This window comes from Mya arenaria, chromosome 3 (genome assembly GCF_026914265.1).
Source record: "Mya arenaria isolate MELC-2E11 chromosome 3, ASM2691426v1".
NCBI classification, from domain to species: domain Eukaryota; kingdom Metazoa; phylum Mollusca; class Bivalvia; order Myida; family Myidae; genus Mya; species Mya arenaria.
Window position 1 is genome coordinate 954,465 of NC_069124.1, and position 10,151 is coordinate 964,615.

The window sequence follows — 10,151 nt, forward strand, 5'->3', positions numbered from 1 at the left end:
TCACCTTTGACCAACAAACTTCAAAAACAATACTGGTCATGTTCTGGTCAAAGATAACCTACCATTATTCTTTCATGGTCTGAGGTCAACCTACAAAATGTATTTTCAAGATATTTACAAAAATAAAATGTGTCGGTTTGCAAACATATGCTAGTGTATATGCCCATTGTTTTTTACAATAGTGGCAAAATACATTTAAGGTCAATAAATCAATAACACAAAGCAGCCCAGTTTTTTTAAATAACAGATTCTCTGCAAGCCAAGCTAAGGTAATTCCATCCAAAGAGCATGCAAACTGTCAACAGCCTGTTGAAGAGATTTTCCTGAGGAACAATCCTGGGGATTCATTCACTTCATTCTGTCAGAGTAGAGATGTTTCAATCTGACAGCCTGCAATTTAAATGTACTCATTTGAAAACTGTTCATATTCGCAATGACTTTTTTGTAAAAAAAATCCATTAAGTGATGTTACATCAAATGTTACCCATATACAATTAAATGATTAAACAGACTATCATTAAACAGTAATTTTACAGGTATGAAGCTATGGCGTTTACAGCATTTAAAATAAAACACATTTATGAAACAAATGATATAATTTACTTTGTCTGTATATAATTATTTATAAACTAATATGTTTTAAACAGGTTATTATTTTTAGTTTTAAATACAGAAATGTTGATGCTGAGGTCTTGGAAAGTTTATTCTTACACAAGGAAGAGGTGCAAAATGTATGCAGATGTCATTCTGCTGATGTTGTCATGGCTGCCACTGAGATCCTGGACTCAACGGCGTGGTCAAGTGTTGATCCAAGCAGCGATATATCTGCCATCGCTGTGGAAGGCTCTGGATAAAGGACGGCAAAGGTCCATGACCAGCTCCTAATAGCAAATTTAATTATAATTAATAGTATGAGATGCATTGTTTATTTAACATGTACATGGGTATATAATTTAACACTACATAATAATGCACCAGTTAATTGTAACCACGGGTCCCCAGGCCCGTGGGTATACCGGGGATAGCTGGGGAAATGGGCCGTGTTTTTACCTTTCAAGTGGCCCCACAGTGCAGGGTGACTGCGGTGGTTTTGTCTTCCTGCCAAATACAGTGGGTAATGGGCCTTTCCTAGGGTCCCTTGGGTGCGGGGGCATTTGGCGGGGGGTTTCACGAGCAGTTTGTCCCTGCAGGGTGAGGACTTTGCCCGAGCTTGGCTGGACCAAAAGTCAAAGTCCCTGCTATTCCCCGGACCATGGGGGTGGGGGCGTGGTTGCAATTGACTGGTGCATAATCAACACACATAACCAACTTTCAAGAACCAATTGACCAAACAGCATATGAGATGACTAGGGTACGAACTGACTAAGTCTAAGGTAAGGGTAGTACTACTCATTAAACGTCACATATTGATTTCTATCATTTTTTTTTTATTTTCTATAATGTGTTCCGTATGCAAACAGAAAATGTCAATAAGAAATAGGCATCGAAAAGGCTTTTAAAGCTTGTAAAATTACCTTTGCCGACAGGATATATCCCTGTCAGTCAGTAGTAGTGTATGTTCTGTAATTTCAATCGAACGATCTATTCGTTTGTTGATAATAACTCATTTGAAGACAAAACTTCCCGCATCATCATTTCCAACGAAAACAACACAAGTACGGAAGTAGACGGGTAAGTTTGGACTCTCTCACCGTTTAACCCACGGAAACTGCCGAACACCTGAATTCGCTGTCGAGAGTGGTCTCCCGTATTTAGTAATTTGCGCTAGAATTTGACATTTTTATTGGTTCCCTGTAATGTTATAATGCACTTACCAGAATAAAATTTTCGTTGTACTGCAAATTTACATATTTATTACTGCCGTGTGTGTTGGTTTTTTTCTTCAGGGAAACTGTTCTATAAAAAAGAACCAAATGGCTGCAAACATGAATAATGTAAATTCCAAAAGGCAGTAACAATCAAGTTAAGAAATACGAAAGATCCACAAGGAAGTTAATTGCTCGTTACATTCAGTAGGCGCGAAGAAAAACATAGAATGCAGTTATGAATAGTATAAATAAACATTTCAATATTGCAGTAAGCAAACAAAAAGGTTGAACGCACTTGTGAATATCATGCAAGAATTAATGATATTCATGAAAGGATTGTTTCCTTAACAATAAGAAGCAAGAAAGATGAATTACGTGTACATCAAATGTAAGAAACTAAAATGCAGTTGTCATGTTGCAGAACGCATAAGCAAGTTAATAACATCACAATGTCATTTAGCAGTATGAATGTCCTGGCGGATATTCCCTTCCATACCCAACCAGCTGCTGATGGAAACATTTTAATTTTACAAGCTGTTTACAACAAAAATCACCATAGAATCGGGATGACCAATACTGCGAGCAAACACTTTTGTACTTAGATTTAATACTTAAATGACCGTTAACAGATTTTGAGAAAGTTTTCCGTTATAAATGGTATTTAAAACCTTGTTAACGAAGTTGTTTTTTCCCGTCGTTAGTACACTGCAATATTATTTGTGTTTGTGTGTTTTGTTACCATTATGCTTTTTTTCCAAACCCTTTTCGATAAGCCAAGAAAAACCAATGTTTTGTGTTAAGGAAATTTGTGTATTTCCCTACTATTCGTGCCTCCTTCTTCACGTGTGATCATTTTTTGTATTAATGCAACTAGGAATTTGGTTCAACTTTCTTCAACTTGTGAGTTTAATATAATGAGAATTTTTAGTGTCTATACATGTGAGTTTCAAATTATAATTTGGATTTATATATTGATGGATTATCTATTTAATTGGTAATACTTAACTTTTCCCTTCTAGTTCATTTGAATATAACAATAACATGTACATATTTATAACCGAATTATTACGTTAGTCAAATGCTAGATATATGAATTTTGCAAGTTTATTTAACGCACATACTTGACTACTATTCATTAATGATTTAAACATATGTAAAGTCGGCCAAGAACAATAATATTTGGGTAAACATGTAGATCCCAGATCTCTAATATATGGACACACTAGTAGAAAATGATATTCTGTTTCAATAGTATGCATTGTGCACTTTGGGCACAGTCTTTTTGCTTTATCGATGCCTCTGTATCTAACTTCTTCAATCATTAGTTTATGTGAAGAACATCTGAATCGTGATAATGCTTTTCTATGTTTCATATTACTTACATACTTAAGATAGGGTTCACATACAAAACTTTCCTTCATAAGTACATACGATTCTAGCTTTCTACTATTATTTACATATTCAAACCAACATTGGACGTATTGATCATGAACACGTTTGATTAGCATCTCGAATTCAATTTTCGTAACATTTTAATCATGCCACATGTATGTATATCCCAACTCATATAATAAGCGTTTTACTTGTAATGACCATTCATTTACATAGTTTCCAATTTGATCTTTCATACAAAATATTTAATAAACTTATGTGTCAGGGTTTTGTCTGATTTTGTACCAATATTTAAGTATACGGATTTTTCTTGATATAATTAGAGGAAATCGACCAAGTTCGACGTAAACCGTCGCATTTGTATTTGTTGTTTTAGGGATAAAATTTTGCTTTAAATTCTTAATATTTACTCTTTCTACATCTGGTGCTTTAGGAAATCTCCTAACTTTGGATCAATGATTCAAAATAGGTAACACTATTGCATCAAACACTTTAAGTTTTTTTCTGAAATGTTTAATGATAAAATATCAAAAAGTGAGTTGAGAAAATATAAAGCTTCTAAAGCTTTGGATAATCCTTTTTGAGTTTGGAAACCATTTGAAGATATTGTTATACCTAGGTAGACGAATTTGTTAACATTCGTTAAAAACATATTATCATACATTATATCAATATTTTCTACCCTATTATCTTTTTTACAAACCATTACATGTTTTATTAGTGTTTACATATAATCCCCACTTTTTACAATATTTATATAATTTATTCACCAAAATTTGTAGACCTTTTTTAGAATATGAGAATAGCACAGTGTCATCAACAAAAAGCAATAAGAATAGTTGCAAGTCATCAATAGTAAAGACATTTAAAGTCTCATCTTGCATAAAACTATACATATCATTAATAAAGAAGATAAATAATAATGGTGATTTAAACTTTACACTGCTTTACACCCATATAGCTATTAAAATAGTCTGTTAGGCTACCATGTACACTTACACAAGATTTTACATTTTCTTACATTGATTTTAACATCTTAACAATTTTACATGAACATCCATACATAATTAACTTATACCATATACCATCTCTTTAAACTAAGTCAAAAGCCTTCTTAAAGTCAATAAATGCACAGCATAACTTCCGGTTTTCATTATTTATTATTTTGTTAATGAAAGAGTTTAAGACAAATGTACCGTCTACAGTGCCTTTTCCAGAACGAAAGCCATACTGGAACTCGGATAGCAAACTGTTGCACTCAGCTCATTTTCTGAGACGATTATCTATCAGTGAAGAAAATATTTTTGAGAATATACTGGTTAAAGTGATTCCTCTATGCATATTTACGTCATTTGGATCCCTCTACTTAGGCACTGGAACAATTATGCCCATTGACCAACTACCAGGATATAATCCGTTATGATACATATGGTTAAACAATTTACATAATGTTGGGGCTAATATATCTTTGCAATTCAAGTACATTTCTGGTAATAATAAATCAACACCCCCACATTTACCACGCTTAAACGAAAATATTGCATTAGTTACTTCAATAATAGAAAAATATATATCTAGCTCTTCAACTACGTTATCATTAAAATGTTCTCCAGAAGTTCTTCATCTACGTCATTATTCGAAAAACATTATCATTGGAAAACAGCGTTTTAAAATGATCCCAAAACTCCTGTTTATTTATACAATTTCCATTCTGTTTTCTATTTTAAATTTTCTTTATTTCATTCCAAAAATATTGTGGTTGATTTTTTGCTAAGTTAAATAACTTATTTTTCTCCTATTCGAAACTCTGAAATCACGCCTAGGAGATTCACAATCTTTCCACGCACTAGATAACTTGCGATTTTCTTTAATATTGTTGGAGCGTGTCTTTCTAGTTAGGCCAAAAATACTTAATGTTTTATCATAAAATTGTTAAGAAATGTTTTCAACACCTGTAGCTACATCAACATTTAAAGACAATACATTTTCAACAATAGTATCAATATTCTGAATTTCAGATTCTATGACTTCACGGAATTCATCTATGTTTTCATTGTCCCAGTTAATATAATCAGTTTTAACAGTATAACTTTGTTCTTTGGTAATAGACATACTTGTGAGCAAGTTCATTTCAACAGAATTATCCATTGAAAACCTGTATGGGATATTGCATATAAAGTCGTTGTTATCATCCCTGTTCATAACATGTATATAATGTTCATAATGACTTTTATTATATGCCTATCAAATTCCTTTTCAATATCAAACAGTGACAATACAGTAGGCCGTATTGCGAAATCCGTATCATGATACTGTCGTTTTCTGATTCCGTATCATCCACACACCGTGTGTAGTCTCGGAATTACTTTAGCGTTGCTTTAAATAGCTTGACCAAAATAAGGTTAAACCTGTCAATTTTTAAATACATTAAATTATCAAACTTTAATCACGCTCCAGAAACATGTAAATATTCAGGTACATGGTTCTCATGTTCTTCAAAAAACCATGAGGATAAGCACGAAGCAGAGAACACTTTTATCTAGACAGCTACTTCAGTGAACTTGTTGTCACGCTGCCATTTCGAAGTTCATAAATTGTTGCATTATCCATGTTTACTATCATATATATCAGCAGCTCGCCAATACAAAGAAGAAGGCGAATACGCGTCATTGATAACAATAGCGATTGACTCACGAACAACCCTCAATTCTGCATATTATGATCGTCAAAAAAATCCCACGAATACTTTTGTTTAAAATGGCCGTGTTACGTCTACAGGAAATGCCAATTAGTATATACTCGTAAAATAAGTACCGCTTTTATGTTTTTGTTACTTATTTTGCTCACTAAACTTAATTCTGTAACTTCTGACTTCTTTTCGCTGTAGTAGCCTCCCTTGACTTCATAACAACACCAACTTCGAAGTATTTTCTAATTTTTGTTCAATTATTTAAAAAAGCCAATATCGTGCAATGCATAATATATTGAGCTATGGGGTGGTGTATAAATAAAGCATGTAAATACATCTTTATCAAAACCAAAATAATTTTTACAGAGTTTTATCCATAGAATACCATTTTAATCAATGTTTTCAACAGAGATATCATCTTTAAGGTGGTCCTTATAAAATAAACATATTCCACCATGCCATCGTTTAGATATTTTATATACAGTAAAACTGCGATCGCTCAAGGTCGCCGGGGTCCGAGTCTAAACCTCGAGGGAACCGATGTTTCGGACGACCCGTTTTTCAATTCTCCAGTCTGTTATGAAATATCATTCAGTGTATTTTAAGTTTGAAGTCGTCTGTTTACTAAGACGATTATGTGTTGCGTCGTGGAAATCTCTCAAATGTTCAAAGGCTGTCGCATACTATATGTTTACTAAATACTAAAATGTAAAAGAAATACCATTAAATAAATAAATAGAAACTTTTAATTTTACAAAATTGCCATATTGCAAAGCAAAGTGACAAGAAGGAATTCTTTTCAGAGATTGCGATGTTGGATCGATATGGAAGTGCTTATTCATATTTTAATACTCATTTACATTTCTCACAATTAACTACTTGTCATTAACTTCTCATAAATATCTTCTGAATTCCCCATATCAAAGAATATCGGTCATGCGTTAACAGAGTTAAACGGGGTTTTTTCACACCTTTTAAAATTGCCTTTCAACTGTCATTGCAATTTTTACAACTTGCGAATATTTTAATGCCTAGCAATTGTTTATTTTGGAACACGAGTTCGGGAAAAAGTGTGAAATTATGACCTCAAGGGAACCATAAGGTTTTGTGCATGATTTGTGTACTTGGGGCCGAGTATGTTGCTCGACTCCTCGACATAATTAGGTTTCGATGCAGCGTAGGTATATTTTATATGAAAATAGAAGGAAAAAAGTTCGGGACCAAGCTGCGACCTCGATGGAATCCCGGTTCTCGAAACGACCCCTTTTTCGAACGACCACAGTTTAACTGTATTTAAAACTCTCCTTTCCATGTGCCAAAATTGAATCAAAGCCTTTTAATGTGAATTTATCATGTTTTCTTTGCCAAGTTTCACTAAAAAAACAAGATATCAAAACCATTTACAAAATTAACAAAGTCTTCATCATCCAAACAGGATTTTAACCCTTTTACATTGCATGAAAGTATAGATAAATCAGACTTTTCACTCCCGCCCTAGTCCGTGTGAATCGCTGATGAACCGGGCGTGTATAGCCTGTTGCCAATGAATAGTTTGTCTCGGACAAGCACTGCTCGTTTACTCTCCGATCGAGCCTTAAACATCGCAGGTATAAGTTCTTTTCTGTGCTCCTTAACTTCTGTAGGATACTGATCGACACGTTATAGTTCGATTTTCTCAGATCGACTTGTTTACTGGCTCCTTTTCGGTGGGCGCAATCAACCGATATTGTTGATTCCGGATCCTGCATGTTAAGCACGTGTTTACAAGAAAGTAAAACACCTTTGCCTCACAATTTTCAGAGACTGACAATGAATCTCTAAAAGTTGGTGGTTGATTGTTCGGAATCGCTGTACTATTACTTGCAGGATCGGTAGTGTCATTGAGATGTTCAGTATTTGAGACTGCTTGGTAGGATGGAGTGCCCAATTCCCATGACCGGCCTTCAGGTATACCAAATAATAGCATATTGTCTCTCATTGACCTACATTTATGGTCTATAACAGCATCTGTTAGCGACGCATTTGCCTTGGACAGTGTTTTGTTTGAAGATTCCAAAGAGGCAACATCCTGCTTCAATGTTTCTATATTTGATTCATTTGTAATTGTAGACATATTGACAGTAGCGTATTGTTTACTTATGTATTAATGGCTTGTCTCAATATCATTTATTTTCTTGTCCATTTTATCCAAACGTGATGTTAATTCATTAACAGTAGATTGAATGGCACTTAACTGACCAAGTTTTTTGTCTATAGTGTCTAATCTTGTCGGTATCAAATTAAAGGCATCAGACTGTGAATATTGAGGTAAAGATGATGAAAAAGGGATTATTGATGATCCACCTTATGGTACACTGTACTGGTAAATATGTGGTGTCACATATTTCGTATTTTGACCAGGAATATTCATAGTGGTCGGTGTACCTATACCATTACATTGAAATGGTACCTGCATGCCACTTAACTGTGCTGCAGGTGAAGTAGGTTGCTAAATAGGTTCGTTTGCCGACATTTTGGTTGTTCTTTTCACCTCTTTGTTGTTCACAGGTGGAGTGATTTGGGTGGATTTTCGCTTTTTACCCATCTATTATCTATAATAACACCTCCATATATCATTGAAACACTGTTTATATCACTCATCATCACCAAGCACAAAGCACAATCGGCACCTTAATCTTCGTATAATCACAATCCATAATTGGCTCTTGCTCAATACCGGTCATTTAAACACCGTTAGTAAACTGAATATCTGAAATATTTGTACATAGTTACGCTAATTTAGTTCATCGTCTTATGTTACGAATCGACTTCTAAATTGCGAACAATATGCAGTTGCAATCCTCGACCACGGTCAACTTGAATCCTTTACCGAATATATTGGTGCTGGTTTAGGTGCCGCTAATGCCCACAAAAGTTGTTAAAAAGCCCTTAATTTTGCTGTGTTGAGATAATACTAATCTAAGTGGAATGTTACCGTTTGATTTACTAAGAGAGCTACGTAGTCCCTATGTGAGATGTATGGGTTTTGTTTTTTTGTTTTGATCAATAGTAACATTGTCTACCATACCTGAATTAAATATTTTACAATTTCCAGTACTTGCTTAACCTCTAAATATACCCGTAGCTAGTGGAGCTAAGATTTTGGAGCAAACTTTGCTTCCATTTGAAGAATCCAAATTTCAAGTCTCACATACTTACATTTCCTTTTTATTTGTAGATGTTATTCATTTTGATGACGTAAGTGGAGAGTTTCCGGCCAAGTTTAATCTAAGAGTTATTGGATTTTTTGTGTTATATTCTTTGTCAAAGATTGCTTTTGGTCACCCGTTAAATGTGTTGAATTAGTTTTTGGTTATTATCTTATTATTTTTTTTAAATGACAGGTTCGTTTCGAACTGTATCATTGCTAACCTGTTCTTCGTTTTGTATTAGTACCAATACCTTAAAGTTGATAACTTAACATCACTAGAATATATTATAGCAAGAAACATCTGAAAAATACATATCCTCAAATAAATGGATATTTTACAGTTCTAAGTGACGATAATGCGTGAAGGCTTGTATATAAAATGAATTGTAAACACAAACTATGCCAACTATCAAATTGTTATTTGAAAAGTGTTAAGTATGTGAGTAAAATCACAGAACTCAATGAAAATAAAAAGCATAACTTGAAAAAATCGGTGTCAGAACAATATTGGACTTTATTGGAGCAATAAAAAGGTTAAAACAATAACAAACAGGATAAAAATGACAACATACTTTTTTTAAACATTGAAGTATATAGTCTAACCAGATGTAAATGTTATAATCAACTGTAAATACTAATCAATCAGCCTTGCAAATCGTTCTAAATGAATGAATTCAGTCTGAGTAACTGTTCTTACTTATCCAAAACACACTTGATAACCAGAAAGCAAACCCTTCTGTAACATGAAACTATATAAAGATAACATTCCATATCAAAGAAAGTGATCTTGGAAAGTACTCTTGATAACGATCAATTAAATTTGTTGTATCGGTCAACCTTCTGTAACATGAACTATATAAGGTACAGTCAATAACAAAGAAAGAGATCTTGCAAGGTATTCTTAATAATGACCTATGGAAGTAGGAAGTCTAACCAGTTTTTGAAGTTGTAATCAGCAGCAAAAAAATTATCAATCAGCCTTACAAATCTTTCGAAATGAATGAATTGAGCCTGAGTAACTGTTTTAACTTATCCAAAGAAATTGATTTTGCAAAGTTCTCTTGATAACGAT

General features: G+C 33.6%; 1 long non-coding RNA gene across 1 annotated transcript; it reads right to left on the reverse strand.

Moving 5' to 3' along the window:
• Positions 1 to 201: 201 nt before the first annotated feature.
• Positions 202 to 1,708, reverse strand: LOC128226456 (uncharacterized). Its single transcript, XR_008259681.1, has 3 exons — positions 1,515 to 1,708; positions 712 to 881; positions 202 to 390 (listed from the first exon to the last, which is right to left on the reverse strand). It is a non-coding gene; the product is annotated as an uncharacterized LOC128226456 (long non-coding RNA).
• Positions 1,709 to 10,151: the final 8,443 nt, after the last annotated feature.